This window comes from Scyliorhinus torazame, chromosome 2 (assembly GCF_047496885.1).
Source record: "Scyliorhinus torazame isolate Kashiwa2021f chromosome 2, sScyTor2.1, whole genome shotgun sequence".
Classification (NCBI taxonomy): domain Eukaryota; kingdom Metazoa; phylum Chordata; class Chondrichthyes; order Carcharhiniformes; family Scyliorhinidae; genus Scyliorhinus; species Scyliorhinus torazame.
The window spans coordinates 305,058,082-305,078,405 of record NC_092708.1 but is presented as its reverse complement, the minus strand read 5'-3'; the positions used below and the strand labels follow the sequence as shown (position 1 = coordinate 305,078,405).

The 20,324-nt window shown below is 47.0% G+C and overlaps 1 long non-coding RNA gene across 2 annotated transcripts in view; it reads left to right on the top strand.

Annotated features, from left to right (window-relative positions):
- The first annotated feature begins 2,166 nt into the window (after positions 1-2,166).
- Positions 2,167-20,324, top strand: part of LOC140407888 (uncharacterized) — a 63,534-nt gene continuing 45,376 nt past the window's right edge. The window contains exons 1-3 of one of the 2 annotated variants that reach the window (XR_011939863.1): positions 2,167-2,237; positions 2,535-2,589; positions 9,701-11,968. This is a non-coding gene — a long non-coding RNA (uncharacterized lncRNA). Of the gene's footprint in view, positions 2,238-2,534; positions 2,590-9,700; positions 11,969-20,324 lie in introns of those variants that run through there. The other variant, XR_011939862.1, reaches the window with a different exon arrangement.

Sequence of the window (20,324 nt, the reverse complement as noted above, 5' to 3'; positions counted from 1 at the left end):
TGCATACATGCGGTACTTGAATGCACAAGTGTACATGTGTGTGCATGCATGCAGGCAAGGGCAAGTCAGGGATGAGGGGGTTTGGTAATGGTGGTTGGAAGGTTGGTGTTTGGATGCATGGAGGAGTGGAAGATAGATCCAAAGGAGGACAGAGAATGGGATCGGGGCATGGAGGTGCGAGGTGGGAAGGGCCTGTTCTCCTGGATGTGGTGAAGGTGGCGTGGAAGAACAGTCAGGCAAAGTAAAGAAATGAAGAGCCGAAAGGGCAGTGTCAGTATCGTCCACATATCGATCCATGTTAGGTTTTGAGTTGACCTGCAACATTTCAATTATTCCCACTGACAGTGATGTCAGACAATGGGGCGGAATCTTCCCAGAATTTGGCAATGTGTCAGGGTCACACTGAAACCTGCCATGTAACTCTCCAGTTGCATCGACCAGTTTGCTCGCCAAATCTTGAGCCTAATCGACAGAAGAAAATGAGTAGGCATGGTTTATGCTGTCACTCTGGTGGGGCAGGGCCTCATAGTGCCGACAACCAGCTCCAAAAGGGTCGGGGTGGCATCTTTAACCAGCAGTTGAACCGCAGTTGAACAGCCCTCAGCCCTCATTACAATCGTATCGGGGGTTCCCCCGCCAACAATCTTCTCCGGCATTCCTCTCGCTTCCCCCCCAACAATCCTGGACAACGCTCTGCTCCCGCCCCCCCCCCCCACCTCCCGTCCCACCAACACATTCACTGATGGTATTGAACGCCCCCACCAACACCACAGAAGTATAGCCGGCACTCCCCCCAGAACACACATCAAAGCCCCTCCCAATGGAGCTCTCACTATATCATGCCTCTGATACTGCCCAATGGCACAGGTTGACACTGCCAGGTTGGCACAGTGTGAACTTTCTTGCAGTTAGGCAGGAAAGTTGTGGCCATGATGTAGAGCGTCCCTATTTGACCAGTAAACTCTTTTATAGATGACCTGTAACTACAACATTGTCAGCTAATGCAGGTTGCAGCACTGAAAAGCTTCTGCCACTGTGGAAATGCATGTGTCTCCCATGCACACTGCCGGGGTGAAACATTTTAATTTTAGTTGCATGGGAAATGTGAAAAAGCAAGTGAGCAGTCTGATTGTCAGGAATGGTATGCCACTGATAAATTTTAACCCTAGATCTCTTTTATTTCTCTCTCGACCCCTGCTGCTCATACATGTGTGTATGGTAGTCTTAAATGGAAAAAATGCACAATGGATTTTTCAATACACTACAGTTCTCATTGAAACTGTCAGTAGGGATGGACTCTACAAGATTTTGGAGAAGGTTGGCTGTCTACCAAAACTACTCAGCCTCATACCCACCTTTCAAGACAACATGCACAATACTGTATATTCTGACAGTGCTATTTTTAAAACTTCTGGGCGAATAATGGAGTGAAAGAGGGCTCTGTCCTAGGTTTCACTTTGTTGGATATTTTCTTTTCCATCTTCCTGACCCCAGCTTTCCCTACAGATATGCAAGGACTTTACCTGTGTACAGAGTGCAAGCTCTACAATCTTACTAAACTGAAAGTGAAAACAATAATGCCTCACGTCCTGATCAGAAAACTCCTCTACACTGATAATGCCACACTGGTCATTCATACAGAAACTCAGCTACAAAGATCTCCAGATTGTTTTCCCCAAACCAGTAACTTATTCTCCCTTACTCTAAATGCCAGGAAAACAGTGCTGAGGGATAGGGGCCGGGATTCTCCGACACCCCGCCGGGTCGGAGAATCCCCGGGGGAGGCACAAATCCCGCCCCAACGCCGGCTGACCTGGCAGGTGAGTGTACGGGGGCGGTCCTCAGGAGGGATGCGGGTGGATCCGACCCGGGGGGGGCCACAGTGGCCTGGCCCACGGGGGCGGGGGCGGGGGGGGGGGGGGGGGCACAGTGGCCTGGCCCGCGGTTGGGGCCTACCGATCTGCGGGCGGGCTTGTTCCGTAGGAGGACTTCTTTCCTCCATGCCGGGTCCCTGTGGGGCTCCGCCATATTGCCTGGGGGCCGGCGCGGAGAAGAGAACCCCCACGCATGCGCGGAAATACGCCGGCCGGTCTGCGCATGCGCAGAAATACAATGGCCGTTCCGTGCATGCGCGAGATCACATCGGCCGTTCCGCACATGCGCGAACTCATGCCGGCCCTTCGGCGCCGGCTGGAACAGCCGGTATGACTCCGGCGGCAACCTAACCCCCTAGAAAGGTGAGAATTCCTCACTTTGGGGGGTCATTGATGCCGGAGTCGTTGGTGCCGGTTTTCCCGCCGGCGTGGGGACATAGCCCCATTTTCAGAGAATCCGCCCAGGGTGTCACAGCTGTGCCCTTCATCACACTAAATAACACTGCATGTTTGAAAATGGTTAGCAAATACTGCTACCTTGGGTCTATGAGGACTATCTATTTGTTGACGAAAAATTGGTGCACATGTATAGAAAATGGCTACCAGCTTTAGCCAACTCACAAAACGTGCATGGACTAACTTTAAAAACTTACCTTGCAGGAGAAGCAGCCTTCAGATTTTCGGCGGGAGCAGTGTCTAGGGGCCTGTCGGAAAGGTAAGCGTAACTTAAAAAACTTATCTTTACAGCTGCAGGAAGTCGGCCGTGGGGATTTCTGGGAAGATTTGTTAGTACCTGTATATAAGTTGGGCGGTTGCTAAACCCGAGACACTACACTTGCAGTGTCGCCCACCCTTCCACCTCCTCTAACCTAAGGGGTTGAGTGAATATCAGGTAAGCTCTTCCTTTTTCTTGTTTTATCTAGAAGGGATGGCAGGAAAGGCAGAACAATGTTCTTCCTGCAGAATGTTTGAGGTGAGCGTCGCCGCCTGTGTCCCTGCTGATTTCATCTGTGGGAAGTGCACCCATCTCCAGCTCCTCAGAAACCACGTTAGGGAACTGGAGCTGGAGTTGGATGAACTTCGGATCATTCTGGAGGCAGAGTTGGTTATAGATAGAAGCTTCAGGGATGTAGTTACTCCGGAGAATAAAGATAGATGGGTGATGGTGAGAGAGGCTGGGAGAAGCAGTCAGTACAGGGATCCCCTGTGGTCGTTCCCCTTAGTAACAAGTATACCGCTTTGAATACTGTTGGGGGGGACGATTTACCAGGGGTAAGCCATGGGGTACAGGTCTCTGGCACAGAATCTGTCCCTGTTGCTCAGAAGGGAAGGGGGGAGAGGAGTAGAACATTAGTCATTGGAGACTCCATAGTTGGGGGGATAGATAGGAGATTCTGTGAGAATGAGAGAGACTCGCGGTTGGTGTGTTGCCTCCCAGGTGCCAGGTTCCGCGACGTCTCGGGTCGTGTTTTCGGGATCCTTAAGGGGGAGGGGGAGCAGCCCCAAGTCGTGGTCCACATAGGTACCAACGACATAGGTAGGAAAGGGGATAGGGATGTAAGGCAGGAATTCAGGAGCTAGGGTGGAAACTTAGATCTAGGACAGTTATTATCTCTGGGTTGTTACCCGTGCCACGTGCTAGCGAGACGAGGAATAGGGAGAGAGAGCAGTTGAACACGTGGCTACAGGGATGGTGCAGGAGGGAGGGTTTCAGATTCCTGGATAATTGGGGCTAATTCTGGGGTAGGTGGGACCTCTACAAACGGGATGGTGTACACCTGGACCAGAGGGGTACCAATATCCTGCGGGGGGGGGGGGGGGGGAAATTTGCTAATGCTCTTCGGGAGGGTTTAAACTAGTTCAGCAGGGGATTGGGAACCTGAATTGTAGCTCCTGTATACAGGAGGTTGAGAGTAGTGAGGCCATGAGTAAGGTTTCAAAGTTGCAGGAGTGTACCGGCAGGCAGGAAGGTGGTTTAAAGTGTGTCTACTTCAATGCCAGGAGCATCCGGAATAAGGTGGGTGAACTTGCGGCATGGGTTGGTACCTGTGACTTCGACGTTGTGGCCATTTCGGAGACATGCATAGAACAGGGACAGGAATGGTTGTTGCAGGTGCCGTGGTTTAGATATTTCCGTAAGCTCAGGGAAGGTGGTAAAAGAGGGGGAGGCGTGACATTGTTAGTCAAGGACAATATTACGGTGGCAGAAAGGATGTTTGGTGAGGACTCGTCTACTGAGGTAGTATGGGCTGAGGTTAGAAACAGGAAAGGAGAGGTCACCCTGTTCGGGGTTTTCTATAGGCCTCTGAAAAGTTCCAGAGATGTAGAGGAAAGGATTGCAAAGATGATTCTGGATAGGAGCGAAAGTAACAGGGTAGTTGTTATGGGGGACTTTAACTTTCCAAATATTGACTGGAAACGCTATAGCTCGAGTACTTTAGATGGGTCCGTTTTTGTCCAATGTGTGCAGGAGGGTTTCCTGACACAGTATGTAGATAGGCCAACGAGAGGCGAGGCCATATTGGATTTGGTACTGGGTAATGAACCAGGACAGGTGTTAGATTTGGAGGTAGGTGAGCACTTTGGTGATAGTGACCACAATTCAATTACGTTTACTTTAGTGATGGAAAGGGATAGGTATATACCGCAGGGCAAGAGTTATATCTGGGGGAAAGACAATTATGATGCGATGTGGCAAGACTTAGGATGCATCGGATGGAGAGGAAAACTGCAGGGGATGGGCACAATGGAAATGTGGAGCTTGTTCAAGGAACAGCTACTGCGTGTCCTTGATAAGTATGTACCTGTCAGGCAGGGAGGAAGTGGTCGAGCGAGGGAACCGTGGTTTACTAAAGCAGTTGAAACACTTGTCAAGAGGAAGAAGGAGGCTTATGTAAAGATGAGACGTGAAGGTTCAGTTAGGGCGCTCGAGAGCTACAAGTTAGCTAGGAAGGACCTAAAGAGAGAGCTAAGAAGAGCCAGGAGGGGACATGAGAAGTCTTTGGCAGGTAGGATCAAGGTTAACCCTAAAGCTTTCTATAGATATGTCAGGAATAAAAGAATGACTAGGGTAAGAGTAGGGCCAGTCAAGGGGGGTGGGCACGGGAGCAATAGGTCAGAAGGTGGGAGCATTGAGGGAGAACTAGGGAATAGGGACAGTGGGGCTCTGAGGCAGAGCAGACAGGGAGAAGTTGCTGAACACAGCGGGTCTGGTGGCCTGAAGTGCATATGTTCTAATGCAAGAAGTATTACGGGTAAGGCAGATGAACTTAGAGCTTGGATTAGTACTTGGAACTATGATGTTGTTGCCATTACAGAGACCTGGTTGAGGGAAGGGCAGGATTGGCAGCTAAACGTTCCAGGATTTAGATGTTTCAGGCGGGATAGAGGGGGATGTAAAAGGGGAGGCGGAGTTGCGCTACTGGTTCGGGAGAATATCACAGCTGTACTGCGGGAGGACACCTCAGAGGGCAATGAGGCTATATGGGTAGAGATCAGGAATAAGAAGGGTGCAGTCACAATGTTGGGGGTTTACTACAGGCCTCCCAACAGCCAGCGGGAGATAGAGGAGCAGATAGTTAGACAGATTTTGGAAAAGAGTAAAAACAACAGGGTTGTGGTGATGGGAGACTTCAACTTCCCCAATATTGACTGGGACTCACTTAGTGCCAGGGGCTTAGACGGGGCGGAGTTTGTAAGGAGCATCCAGGAGTGCTTCTTAAAACAATATGTAGACAGTCCAACTAGGGAAGGGGCGGTACTGGACCTGGTATTGGGGAAAGAGCCCGGCCAGGTGGTAGATGTTTCAGTAGGGGAGCATTTCGGTAACAGTGACCACAATTCAGTAAGTTTTAAAGTACTGTTGGACAAGGATAAGAGTGGTCCTAGGATGAATGTGCTAAATTGGGGGAAGGCTAATTATAACAATATTAGGCGGGAACTGAAGAACATAGATTGGGGGCGGATGTTTGAGGGCAAATTAACATCTGACATGTGGGAGGCTTTCAAGTGTCAGTTGAAAGGAATTCAGGACCGGCATGTTCCTGTGAGGAAGAAGGATAAATACGGCAATTTTCGGGAACCTTGGATAACGAGAGATATTGTAGACCTCGTTAAAAAGAAAAAGGAGGCATTTGTCAGGGCTAAAAGGCTGGGAACAGACGAAGCCTGCGTGGAATATAAGGACGTAGGAAGGAACTTAAGCAAGGAGTCAGGAGGGCTAGAAGGGGTCACGAAAAGTCATTGGCAATACGGTTAAGGAAAATCCCAAGGCTTTTTACACGTACATAAAAAGCAAGAGGGTGGCCAGAGAAAGGGTTGGCCCACTGAAGGATAGGCAAGGGAATCTATGTGTGGAGCCAGAGGAAATGGGCGAGGTACTAAATGAATACTTTGCATCAGTATTCACCAAAGAGAAGAAATTGGTAGATGTTGAGACTGGAGAAGGGTGTGTAGATAGCCTGGGTCGCATTGAGATCCAAAAAGACGAGGTGTTGTGTGTCTTAAAAAATATTACGGTAGATAAGTCCCCAGGGCCTGATGGGATCTACCCCAGAATACTGAAGGAGCTGGAGAGGAAATTGCTGAGGCCTTGACAGAAATCTTTGGATCCTCACTGTCTTCAGGGGATGTCCCGGAGGACTGGAGAATAGCCAATGTTGTTCCTCTGTTTAAGAAGGATAGCAAGGATAATCCAGGGAACTATAGGCCGGTGAGCCTTACTTCAGTGGTAGGGAAATTACTGGAGAGATTTCTTCGAGACAGGATCTACTCCCATTTGGAAGCAAATGGACGTATTAGTGAGAGGCAGCATGGTTTTGTGAAGGGGAGGTCGTGTCTCATTAACTTGATAGAGTTTTTCGAGGAGGTCACTAAGATGATTGATGCAGGTAGGGCAGTGGATGTTGTCTATATGGACTTCAGTAAGGCCTTTGACAAGGTCCCTCATGGTAGACTAGTACAAAAGGTGAAGTCACACGGGATCAGGGGTGAGCTGGCAAGGTGGATACAGAACTGGCTAGGTCATAGAAGGTAGAGAGTAGCAATGGAAGGATGCTTTTCTAATTGGAGGGCTGTGACCAGTGGTGTTCCACAGGGATCCGTGCTGGGACCTTTGCTCTTTGTAGTATATATAAATGATTTGGAGGAAAATGTAACTGGTCTGATTAGTAAGTTTGCAGACGACACAAAGGTTGGTGGAATTGCGGATAGCGATGAGGACTGTCAGAGGATACAGCAGGATTTAGATTGTTTGGAGACTTGGGCGGAGAGATGGCAGATGGAGTTTAATCCGGACAAATGTGAGGTAATGCATTTTGGAAGGTCGAATGCAGGTAGGGAATATACAGTGAATGGTAGAACCCTCAAGAGTATTGAAAGTCAAAGAGATCTAGGAGTACAGGTCCACAGGTCATTGAAAGGGGCAACACAGGTGGAGAAGGTAGTCAAGAAGGCATACGGCATGCTTGCCTTCATTGGCCGGGGCATTGAGTATAAGAATTGGCAAGTCATGTTGCAGCTGTATAGAACCTTAGTTAGGCCACACTTGGAGTATAGTGTTCAATTCTGGCCGCCACACTACCAGAAGGATGTGGAGGCTTTAGAGAGGGTGCAGAAGAGATTTACCAGAATGTTGCCTGGTATGGAGGGCATTAGCTATGAGGAGCGGTTGAATAAACTCGGTTTGTTCTCACTGGAACGAAGGAGGTTGAGGGGAGACCTGATAGAGGTCTACAAAATTATGAGGGGCATAGACAGAGTGGATAGTCAGAGGCTTTTCCCCAGGGTAGAGGGGTCAATTACTAGGGGGCATAGGTTTAAGGTGAGAGGGGCAAGGTTTAGAGTAGATGTACGAGACAAGTTTTTTACGCAGAGGGTAGTGGGTGCCTGGAACTCGCGACCGGAGGAGGTGGTGGAAGCAGGGACGATAGTGACATTTAAGGGGCATCTTGACAAATACATAAATAGGATGGGAATAGAGGGATACGGACCCAGGAAGTGTAGAAGATTGTAGTTTAGTCGGGCCGCATGGTCGGCACGGGCTTGGAGGGCCGAAGGGCCTGTTCCTGTGCTGTACATTTCTTTGTTCTTTGTTCTAGTAGTGGGAAGTTGTGCGTGGAGCCCAAGGAGATAAGAGAGGTGCTAAATGAATATTTTTTGTCAGTATTCACACAGGAAAAAGATAGTGTTGTCGAGGAGAATACTGAGATACAGGCTACTAGACTAGAAGGGCTTGAGGTTCATAAGGAGGAGGTGTTAGTAATTCTGGAAAGTGTGAAAATAGATAAGTCCCCTGGGCCGGATGGGATTTATCCTAGGATTCTCTGGGAAGCTAGGGAGGAGATTGCTGAGCCTTTGGCTTTGATCTTTAAGTCATCTTTGTCTACAGGAATAGTGCCAGAAGACTGGAGGATAGCAAATGTTGTCCCCTTGTTCAAGAAGGGGAGTAGAGACAACCCCGGTAACTATAGACCAGTGAGCCTTGCTTCTGTTGTGGGCAAAGCCTTGGAAAGGTTTATAAGAGATAGGATCTATAATCATCTGGAAAGGAATAATTTGATTAGAGATAGTCAACACGGTTTTGTGAAGGGTAGGTCGTGCCTCACAAACCTTATTGAGTTCTTTGAGAAGGTGACCAAACAGGTGGATGAGGGTAAAGCTGTTGATGTGGTGTATATGGATTTCAGTAAAGCGTTTGATAAGGTTCCCCACAGAAGGCTATTGCAGAAAATACGGAGGCAAGGGATTCAGGGTGATTTAGCAGTTTGGATCAGAAATTGGCTAGCTGGAAGAAGACAAAGGGTGGTGGTTAATGGGAAATGTTCAGCCTGGAGTCCAGTTACTAGTGGTGTACCACAAGGATCTGTTTTGGGGCCACTGCTGTTTGTCATTTTTATAAATGACCTGGAGGAGGGCGTAGAAGGATGGGTGAGTAAATTTGCAGATGACACTAAAGTCGGTGGAGTTGTGGACAGTGCGGAAGGATGTTACAAGTTACAGAGGGACATAGATAAGCTGCAGAGCTGGGCTGAGAGGTGGCAAATGGAGTTTGATGCAGAAAAGTGTGAGGTGATTCATTTTGGAAGGAATAACTGGAAGACAGAATACTGGGCTAATGGTAAGATCCTTGGTAGTGTGGATGAGCAGAGAGACCTCGGTGTCCATGTACAGAGATCCCTGAAAGTTGCCACCCAGGTTGAGAGGGTTGTTAAGAAGGCGTACGGTGTGTTCGGTTTTATTGGTAGAGGGATTGAGTTTCGGAGCCATGAAGTAATGTTGCAGCTGTACAAAACTCTAGTGCAGCCGCATTTAGAGTATTACGTGTAATTCTGGTCACCGCATTATAGGCAGGGTGTGGAAGCATTGGAAAGGGTGCAGAGGAGATTTACCAGAATGTTGCCTGGTATGGGGGGGAAGATCTTATGAGGGAAGGCTGAGGGACTTGAGGCTGTTTTCGTTAGAGAGAAGAAGGTTAAGATGTGACTTAATTGAGGCATACAAGATGATCAGAGGATTAGATAGGGTGGACAGTGAGAGCCTTTTTCCTCGGATGGTGATGTCTAGCACGAGGGGACATTAGATATAGGACAGATGTCAGAGGTAGGTTCTTTACTCAGAGAGTAGTAAGGGCGTGGAATGCCCTGCCTGCAACAGTCGTGGACTCGCCAACACTAAGGGCATTCAAATGGTCATTGGATAGACATATGGACGATAAGGGAATAGTGTAGATGGGCTTTAGAGTGGTTTCACAGGTCGGCGCAACATCGAGGGCCGAAGGGCCTGTACTCCGCTGTAATGTTCTATGTTCTATATTCTATAACACCCAGATGACTCTTAGGACCAAGCAGCTGGTTTATGAGGCCAACATTCTCAGAGCCTTGCATAATTGTGAAATAATGCAGCTATCAAGAAAGGAAGCACAACAACTTTCATCATCATGGTTTGCAGTGCATTCTGGGCATCCCATGGAAGGACAAAATCACAAATGCAGCAGTCATCTTGAAAGCACATCTAAGTATTTTGGCACACATCGAGCAGAGGCGATTTTGAAAGCTCAGCAATGTTCGGAGGATGGAAGAGAGACATTTAATCAAAGGTATTCTACATGGTGAGTCGGCCAGCACCAAAAGACCAATAGGATGGCCAAAGATCCACTTCAAGGATTCTTGCAAGTGTGACTTGAAAGCCCTCTTTCTGCACTGGGGAGACACTAACTAACAGCACAGGAAAACAGTGATACCTCCTGTGGGCTGGCCAGCGGCAACACGATGATCAGTGGCCACAGGTGCCAACAGAAAACAACCCACAACAACACCTGGTAAGCACTTCATATGTGGCACTTGTAGCACAACCTGTCTCTCACCGAATGGTCTCTTCACCCATCAGCCAAAATGTATGATATGAAGCAACCTCATCCCCAGCCAAATCGATTTGCTGCGTTTCCAACATCTTTAGTAGACAGAAGGATGCTGGAGACAAGTGAGGCTGAGTACACTTAGGAATTTCTGCTCATCGTGCCAGCAATGCAAATGTTATATTACTTGGCCTTGCTGTGGTATTCTTTTCAAACCAAATATACTGCATTTGAACACTCAAAAATAAATTAATCAATTTTGGTCACAACCAACACTCAATTTCTATGATATAATCACAGAATCCCTACAGTGAGAAAGAGGCCATTCAGCCCATCGAGTCTGCATCGACCCTCTGAAAGAGCACCCACCTAAGCCTACTCCCCCACCCCATCCCTTTAACCCTACCTAACCTGCCAAATCCCTGGACACTAAGGGCAATTTATTATGGCCAATCTGCCTAACCTGCACATCTTTGGATTGGATATCTTTGGAAGATGCAAGCATGCTGAAATATGACTTTTATTTCCTAAAGATACTACAACAATCCTCATTTGCCTTAAGAATAAAGTAAATAACTCTACTTCCATCTAAAAAGATTCTGGAGATTAAAATATTATCTTCCCCAATTCACCAGTTATATTTATGACTTGGTAGTGTTTTCTCTCGGGATGCCATTATTGATTAAGCACTGAACTTGCAGTAATCAGTTGCAGTGAAAATCTGTTCTCTTAGTGTCTCAAGCTTTCAGATGGAGTTTGATTCTTCTGAAGGACACAAGTGGATTTGAATCACAGCGATGAAATCATTAACTGCTATTTGAAAGTTTGCGAGACTAAAGGGAGAACAGATTTTCACCATAAGTTATTTTAAAAGATTGTGGTGATTAAATACTAAACTTACAATTAGTCCAAAACACGCTTCAACAATTTTGAGTCAATTATTCCTGCTCAAGAGTATCAGCAGGAGCACAAATGGAGGGAACGTCCAGCCCTCCCCACTGGCAGGATCTTTGGATCCCACTGAAGGCAACCCCCGCATTCCCTTCAGCCCCCTCCGTCATCGGAAAACACATCAGGGGTGGGGCCTGGAAAATCCCACCTAAATGTAAAGTACTGCAGATGCTGGAAATCTGAATGAAAAGCACAAAATGCTGCAAATATTCAGCATGCCAGGCAACGTCTCCAGAGGGAGAAGCAGAGACGTTTCAGGTCTGACCTTACTGCAGGAATCAACAGGAAGACTATTATTTTCAAGTTCAAGCCTCTTTAGAATACAGCCAGTCGGCAGGTTCCAGGATCACTGAAAGGCAAGCTCAGCAAAGCTGGATGTCAAAAACCCAAGAGTTTCATTAATGAACCAGGATGGTTCCTCCCAGCCCCACAGGAAATTCCTGAAAAAAAGTGTTCCACTGATTTGGCCACTTATCCTCTGTCACAGGTGGATAAGGCCAATGCGGCACCTGAAAATTGCAAGTGGGGTCCTACAATTTGTGTGAGACATTTAATTACAGATGTAATCTGCCTCCTGCCTTGTTAAGGCTGAGCTGATGCGCAGTCATTTACATGTTGGTCTGAAAATAGCAGCAGGCAAACTTTGGGCATCTAGGGAGCTGCTGCTGTTACCTTACCATTGTTAACAGCTGGACAACTTGTAAACTGGGACACTGGCTGTTGAAAATCACCATGCCCGCCCCTCCCCCTGCAATTGTGAGTCTTCAGGATAACAAATAAATAACCGTGTGTGGCCTTTGAAAATTGCACAATGTGTGGTTGAAAATTATTGCTTGAAGTGCGAAAGCACAGATTTTTAAAGTTGAAAACAGACCCTTTGTGTGAACATTTAGGTATTGAGGAATCCTTAAACCAGAAATCTTAAGGCTCTATCACGCTCCAGTGTCAATAAGCAATCTTCTTTTCCCATGGTAAGAAAGAGGACAAAAATGAACAGGCAATTATCCAGGACAAAAATGTTGGCACATTATTAACTTTCGACTGCATCGGCATCTCCAGAAATAGCCTAGCTCTGCCCACAGGGTAAGTCATATATAGCGCAGCGCTACAGTAAAAAGACCATGAACAAAAGAGCTGACACAAGATGTAGAATTAATTTGAACATGTCCAATAGGATCTGGAAAGACCATTTTGAACTTTGTTCTGCAAAGTAGTAAAATGGGTTTTTAATTATTGGAAAGCCCCACTCACATGTTGAAGATAAAAACTCATTTTTATTTGTAGCTGCGTTGTTTTATTCTCATCAATTTTCTCTGCTAGTTTTATCACATACTTTCCTGAAGCCACCAATTCCTCATGCAAGTATGCTTCTACAAAGATGCATTATTTCTGTACCTGAAACCATGGGCCATTCTTCATGGATGTAAATGTGAACAAGTTGCTCGACCAGTGACTGCCACAAAAAACATTTATTTTTAAAGTATTCTTATGTTCCCTTTCCCCTTGGTAAAGTTGTGCATGTGGCCATAAATATACTTGGCATACAAGCTGCAGCTTCCTTCAGAGTTTATCCCGACATGTTCAGTCACTAAACAGGTCATTTTAAGCGTTCTCTGAAGGACTGCTTCTTGTAGAGGCCTGTACCTGGTTGAAGTGCTACTGTGAACAGAATTCTTCCATGGTGGGCTCAATGACAGGCTTGGGGAATAATTTGAGGGGTGGGCCAAAAATCAGTTTTACACTGGCGTGAATTTCCCATGGGATCTTCCACTGGTGTCCACCATGGCAGATCAAGAAACCTTCTGGTGGCCAGTATGAAACTGTTTTTCACCTTCCGAATTGGATGCAGAAGAAAGCCTGACCGTAATCTGCTCCCAACACCTGATTCTCCGTGATGACATTGGAAAAACTCGCCAGTCGAGACCATACCGCAACAACATGGCATGCAGAAGTTGGGACTTACCTGAACAATGCCTGGGGATGCCTCCAGATTTCAGAGTGGAGATCGGCAGAAACTCTGGACTTTGGAATACCAGATTAGTGGGTGGGAGGAGCATCGAAGAGGTGGAACTTCCAGCTTCCGTGTCATCAAGGAGGCCCATCTTCCAGCCGCAGCGTGTTCCTGGAGATCCGTCTTCTTTGTTCAATGGTGGGTCAGTGATATTGGGCATTTTTACAATATGGCACCCAGATATGACGATGAGGACGCATGCAATCAAGCTAGGCCTGGCATGGAACACAGTGTTAAACCCTGGATACAAAATTAACGAGGTGAGGGCCGGGCATTATGTTTTCTCGTCAGCCTCAGCTGCGGGAAACACTACTTGTCGTCCCCCCCGCTGCCACAGCACTTAGTCCCAGATGGAACAATTATGCCCATTGTTCCTGCTTGGTGAGATGATTATCTACGGAAGCAGGAACCAGGTTCTGTCACTTGCAAACTATTTGTCAATCAATTTAGAACATAGAACATACAGTGAAGAAGGAGGCCTTTCGGCCTATCGGGTTTGCCCCGACCCACTTAATCCCTCACTAACGTTTTTGGACACTAAGGGCAATTTAGCATGGCCAATCCACCTAACTTGCATGTCTTTGGACTGTGGGAGGAAAACGGAGCACCCGGAGGAAATCCACGCAGACACGGGGAGAACGTGCAGACTCCGCACTGACGGTGACCCAACTGGGTATTGAACCTGGGACCCTGCGCTGTGAAGCCATACTGCTAGCCACTGTGACCCTGTGCCGCCCCTGATTAGTCACTGATTAAGTCAGGAAGGGATAGGTGTTGAAGGCTCAATGTATCTTGGTAACTTTCACCATATCTTGCATTTGTGTAAGTAATCTTGTGCATGATGTCACACACAATCTGTGCATTAAGAGTATTGAAGCCCTCCCTGTTCAGGTATTTGAGGGAGTTTTAAGACCAGAAGACAATAAGACATAGGAGCAGAAATAGGCCACTCGGCCCATCGAGTCTGCTCCGCCATTCAATCATGGCTGATATTTTTCTTCTCCCCATTCTCCTGCCTTCTCCCTATAACCCCTGATCCCCTAATCAAGAACCTATCTATCTCTGTCTTAAAGACACTCAGTGATTTGGCCTCCACAGCCTTCTGCGGCAAAGAGTTCCACAGATTCAATACTCTGGCTGAAGAAATTCCTCCTCATCTCTGTTTTAAAGGATCGTCCCTTTAGTCTGAGATGGTGTCCTCTGGTTCTAGTTTTTCCTATAAGTGGAAACATCCTCTCCATGTCCACTCTATCCAGGCATCATAGTATCCTGTAAGTTTCAATAAGATCCCCCCTCATCCTTCTAAACTCCAACGAGTACAGACCCAGAGTCCTCAACCATTCCTCATACGAAAAGCTGTTCATTCCAGGGATCATTCTTGTGAACCTCTTCTGGTCCCTTTCCAAGACCAGCACATCCTTCCTTAGATACGGGGCCCAAAACTGCTCACAATACTCCAAATGGGGTCTGACCAGTGCCTTATACAGCCTCCGAAGTACATCCCTGGTCTTGTATTCTAGCCCTCTTAACATGAATGCTAACATTGCATTTGCCTTCTTAAGTGCCGACTGAACCTGCACATTAACCTTAAGTGAATCGTGAACAAGGACTCCCAAGTCCCTTTGTGGTTCTGATTTCCTAAGCATTTCCCCATTTAGAAAATAGTCTATGTCTAAATTCCTTCTTCCAAAGCGATTAGCCTCACACTTTTCCACATTGTATTTAATTTGCCACTTCATTGTCTACCCTCCTAGCTTGTCCAAATCCTTCTGCAGCCCCCTTGCTTCCTCAATATTACCTCTCCCTCTATAGACCTTTGCATCATCTGCAAACTTAGCAACAGTGCCTTCAGTTCCTTCTTCCAGATCATTAGTGTATATTGTGAAAAGTTGTAGTCCCAGCACAGACCCCTGAGGCATACCACTAGTCACCGGCTGCCATCCTGAAAAGACCCCTTTATCCCCACTCTCTGCCTTCTGCCAGTCAGCCAATCCTCTATCCATGCCAGGGTCTTATCTTTAACACCATGGGCTCTTAACGTATTTAACAATCTCCCATACGGTACATTGTCAAAGGCCTTCGAAATAAATCACGTCCAAAGAACAAACAAAGAACAAAGAAAAGTATAGCACAGGAACAGGCCCTTCGGCCCTACAAGCCTGTGCCAACCAGGCTGCCTGACTAAACTAAAATCTTCTACACTTCCTGGTCCGTATCCCTCTATTCCCATCCTATTCATGTATTTGTCAAGATGCCCCTTAAATGTCACTATCGTCCCTGCTTCCACCACCTCCGGCAGCGAGTTCCAGGCACCCTCTATCCTCTGTGTAAAAAAACTTGCCTCGTACATCTCCTCTAAACCTTGCCCCTCGCACCTTAAACCTACGCCCCCGAGTAATTAACCCCTCTACCCTGGGGAAAAGCCTCTGACTATCCACTCTGTCTATGCCCCTCATAATTTTGTACACCTCTATCAGGTCACCCCTCAACCTCCGTCGTTCCAGTGAGAACAAACTGAGTTTATTCAACCGCTCCTCATAGCTAATGCCCTCCATACCAGGCAACATCCTGGTAAATCTCTTCTGCACCCTCTCTAAAGCCTCCACATCCTTCTGGTCGTGTGGCGACCAGAATTGAACATTATACTCCAAGTGTGGCCTAACTAAGGTACTATACAGCTGCAACATGACTTGCCAATTCTTATACTCAATTCCCCGGCCAATGAAGGCAAGCATGCCTTCTTGACTACCTTCTCCACCTGTGTTGCCCCTTTCAGTGGCCTGTGGACCTGTACACCTAGATCTCTCTGACTTTCAATACTCTTGAAGGTTCTACCATTCACTGTATATTCCCTACCTGCATTAGACCTTCCAAAATGCGTTACCTCACATTTGTCTGGATTAACTCCATCTGCCATCTCTCCGCCCAAGTCTCCAAACAATCTAAATCCTGCTATATCCTCTGACAGTCCTCATCGCTATCCGCAATTCCACCAACCTTTGTCGTCTGCAAACTTACTAATCAGACCAGTTACGTTTTCCTGCAAATCATTTATATATACTACGAACAGCAAAGGTCCCAGCAATGATCCCTGCGGGACACCACTGGTCACAGCCCTCCAATTAGAAAAACACCCTTCCATTGCTATTCTCTGCCTTCTATGACCTAGCCAGTTCTATATCCATCTTGCCAGCTCATCCCTGATCCCGTGTGACTTCACCTTTTGTACCAGTCTACCATGAGGGACCTTGTCAAAAGCCTTACTGAAGTCCATAGAGACAACATCCACTGCCCTACCTGCATCAATCATCTTTGTGACCTCTTCGAAAAACTCAATCAAGTTAGTGAGACACAACCTCCCCTTCACAAATCCATGCTGCCTCTTGCTAATACGTCCATTTGCTTCCAAATGGGAGTAGATCCTGTCTCAGAGAATTCTCTCCAATAATTTCCCTACCACTGAGGTAAGGCTCACCGGCCTGTAGTTCCCTGGATTACCCTTGCTACCCTTCTTAAACAAAGGAACAACATTGGCTATTCTCCAGTCCTCCGGGACATCACCTAAAGACAGTGAGGATCCAAAGATTTCTGTCAAGGCCTCAGCAATTTCCTCTCTAGCCTCCTTCAGTATTCTGGGGTAGATCCCATCAGGCTCTGTGGACTTATCTACCTTAATATTTTTCAAGACGCCCAACACCTATTCTTTTTGGATCTCAATGTGACCCAGGCTACCTACACACCCTTCTCCAGACTCAACATCCATCAATTCCTTCTCTTTAGTGAATACTGATGCAAAGTATTCATTTAGTACCTCACCCATTTCCTCTGGCTCCACACATAGATTCCCTTGCCTATCCTTCAGTGGGCCAACCTTTCACTGGCTACCCTCTTCCTTTTTATGTATCATAGATTATCATAGAATTATCATAGAATTTACAGTGCAGAAGGAGGCCATTCGGCCCATCGAGTCTGCACCGGCTCTTGGAAAGAGCACCCTACCCAAGGTCAACACCTCTACCCTATCCCCATAACCCAGTAACCCCACCCAACATTAAGGGGAATTTAGCATGGCCAATCCACCTAACCTGCACATCTTTGGACTGTGGGAGGAAACCGGAGCACCCGGAGGAAACCCACGCACACACGGGGAGGATGTGCAGACTCCGCACAGACAGTGACCCAAACCGGGAATCGAACCTGGGACCCTGGAGCTGTGAAGCAATTGTGCTATCCACAATGCTACCGTGCTGCCTATGTATGTGTATAAAGCCTTGGGATTTTCCTTAACGCTTTTTGCCAATGACTTTTTGTGACCCCTTATAGCCCTCCTGACTCCTTGCTTAAATTCCTTCCTACGTTCCTTATATTCCACACATGCTTTGTCTGTTCCCAGCCTTCTAGCCCTGACAAATGCCTCCTTTTTCTTTTTGACGAGGCCTACAATATCTCTCGTTATCCAAGGTTCCCTAAATTTGCCATATTTATCCTTCTTACGCACATGACCTTGCCGGTCCTGAATTCCTTTCAACTGACATTTGAAAGCCTCCCACAAGTCAGATGTTGATTTACCCTCAAACATCCGCCCCCAATCTAGGTTCTTCAGTTCCCGCCTAATATTGTTATAATTAGCCTTCCCCCAATTTAGCGCATTCACCCTAGGACCACACTTATCCTTGTCCACCAGCACTTTAAAACTTACTGAATTGTGGTCACTGTTCCCGAAATGCTCCCCTACTGAAACTTCTACCAACTGGCCGGGCTCATTCCCCTATACCAGGTCCAGTACAGCCCATTCCTTAGTTGGACTATCTACATATTGTTTTAAGAAGCCCTCCCAGATGCTCCTTACAAACTCTGCCCCGTCTAAACCCCTAGCACTAAGTGAGTCCCAGTCAATATTGGGGAAGTTGAAGTCTCCCATCACAACAACTCTGTTGTTTTTACTCATTTCCAAAATCTGTCTACCTATCTGCTCCTCTATCTCCCGCTAGTTGTTGGGAGGCCTGTAGTAAACCCCCAACATTGTGACTGCACCCTACTTATTCCTGATCCCTACCCACATAGCCTTGCTGCCCTCTGAGGTGCCCTCCCATAGTACAGCTGTGATATTCTCCCTAACCAGTAGCGCAACTCCGCCACCCCTTTTACATCCCCCTTTATCCCGCCTGAAACATCTAAATCCTGGAACGTTTAGCTGCCAATCCTATCCTTCCCTCAACCAGGTCTCTGTAATGGCAACAACATCATAGTTCTAAGTACTAATCCAAGCTCTAAGTTCATCTGCCTTACCCATAATATGTCTTGCATTAAAGCATATGCACTTCAGGCCACCAGACCCGCTGTTTTCAGCAACATCTCCCTGTCTGCTCTTCCCCAGAGGCATACTGGCCCTATTCCCTAGTTCTCCCTCAATCTTTTCACCTTCTGACCTATTGCACTGGTACCCAACCCCCTGCCATACTAGTTTAAACCCTCCCGTGTGACACTAGCAAACCTCGCGGCCAGGATATTTATGCCTCTCCGGTTTAGATGCAACCCGTTCTTCTTATACAGGTCACACCTGCCCCGGAGGAACTCCCAGTGGTCCAGATAACAGAAATCCTCCCTTCTACACCAGCTGTTTAGCCACTCTATTTTCCTATTTCCAGCCTCACTGGCACGTGGCACAGGGAGTAATCCCGAGATTACAACCCTCGAGGTCCTGTCTTTAACTTTATGCCTAGCTCCCTGAACTCCTGCTACATGACCTCATGCCCCTTCCTGCCTATGTCGTTAGTACCAATATGTAGAACGACCTCTACCTGTTTGCCCTCCCCCTTCAGGATGCCCGCTACCCATCCTGAGACATCCTGGACCCTGGCACCAGGGAGGCAACATACCATCCTGGAGTCTCTTTCACATCCACAAAAGCACCCATCTGGGCCCCTGACTATAGAGTCCCCTATGACTATTGCTCTTCTGCGTTTTGACCCTCCCTGCTGAACATCAGAGCCAACCGTGGTGCCACTGCTCTGGCTGCTGCTGTTTTCCCCTGATAGGCTATCCCCCCCGACAGTATCCAAAGGGGTATACCTGTTTGAGAGGGGGACAACCACAGGGGATTCCTGCACTGACTGCCTGCCCCGTCTGGTGGTCACCCATTTCTCTGCCTGCACCTTGGGTGTGACCACATTTATATAACTGCTATCTATGACGCTTTCTGCCACCTGCATGCTCCTAAGTGCATCCAACTGCTGCTCCAACCGAACCATGCGGTCTGTGAGGAGCACTAGTTGGGTGCACTTTCTGCAGATGAAACCATCCGGGACGCTGGAAGCCTCCAGGACCTGCCACAGCTCACAGTCAGAGCACTGCACCCCTCTAATTGATATTACGTTAATTAGTTGGTAAATTCAATTCAAGAATTTTTTTTTTTAAAGTTACTGTTAATTATATGTTTCCTGGCACTTGATTTCTACTATAAATGTTAAAGCTAAATACAGTACTCTCCGATCTCTGGCTTAGATATCCCTCTGAATTAAAATTAAGTAATTATGTTTAATTAGTTTAACAATGTTTAATTTTTAAATTTAGTGTAGATTCCCAACCAGCCAATCAGGTCACAGCTTTACTGTGATGTCACTTCAGTTTTTCCCCCCCACACAATTTGAAAAGGAATAAAAATAAAAATAAAAATCACTTAGCTTCCCAGGATGCTCTCTGGTTCTCTCCCGGCAGATTAAAAGTTACAGGCCAGAAGAAAGAGAACAAAACAGTCGGGAAAAAGCAACTTCTCCCACTCTGCACCGAATTACCTCACTGCACCAAATTACCAAGTTCCAATTCCCACTCTGGATGTGTCTCACTCACTCAAGATGTGTCTCCTTCACCTGCGCAAAGTCCACTGGTTCTCCTTTGTCTAACTTCCTTGTTACCGCCTCAAAGAACTCTAACAGATTTGTATTGTAGAGTGGTTCTCTTGGAATTGGCGCTGGATTAGTAATCCAAAGACTCAGCGTAATTATATGGGGCAACGATTTTGAATCCCACAAAGCCAGGTGGTGGAATTTAAAATCAATGAACTATCTGGGATTAAAAGTCTAATGATGACCATGAAACCATTGTCAATTATCATAAAAATCCATTTGGTTCACTA